The sequence below is a fragment of the Egretta garzetta genome, unplaced genomic scaffold (genome assembly GCF_000687185.1).
Source record: "Egretta garzetta isolate BGI_Z169 unplaced genomic scaffold, ASM68718v1 scaffold220, whole genome shotgun sequence".
Taxonomy (NCBI): domain Eukaryota; kingdom Metazoa; phylum Chordata; class Aves; order Pelecaniformes; family Ardeidae; genus Egretta; species Egretta garzetta.
In genome coordinates, this window is record NW_009258414.1 from 6,537,092 (window position 1) to 6,537,520 (window position 429).

Here is a 429-nt window from a genome sequence, read left to right on the forward strand (position 1 = left end):
GGGCACCGGGGCACCCCATCCCCGCTTAGAAGCGGGCAGCCTGGCTCGGTCGAGCGGGGAAAGCCGCGCACCTCGGTACCCCATTTTCAGGAATTCCCCTTAAGATGAACTTCCCTTCAAATTCATCCTTTTCGTTTGATTTTGAATGGATCGGCCAATCCCATATTTGTTTCCCGTTTGGCATCTCCAATTTGCTTTTTTTTTTTTTTTTTTTAAAAAACTTCTAAATACATTATTCTGTTGCACTATTTTTGCCCGTTTCGCCAACAGAACATTTAAAAACCCAGCCCGAGCGGGAGCCGGGCGCTGCTGCTTCCACTGCCGGGGTGGTCGCGTTCCGGCGGGTGGGATGTACGCGGGAACGCTTTGCTGCTTCCTTGGTGCTGCTCGTGTAAATAGAACGTAAGGGGCGCGTGCTTGGTGGGCCCG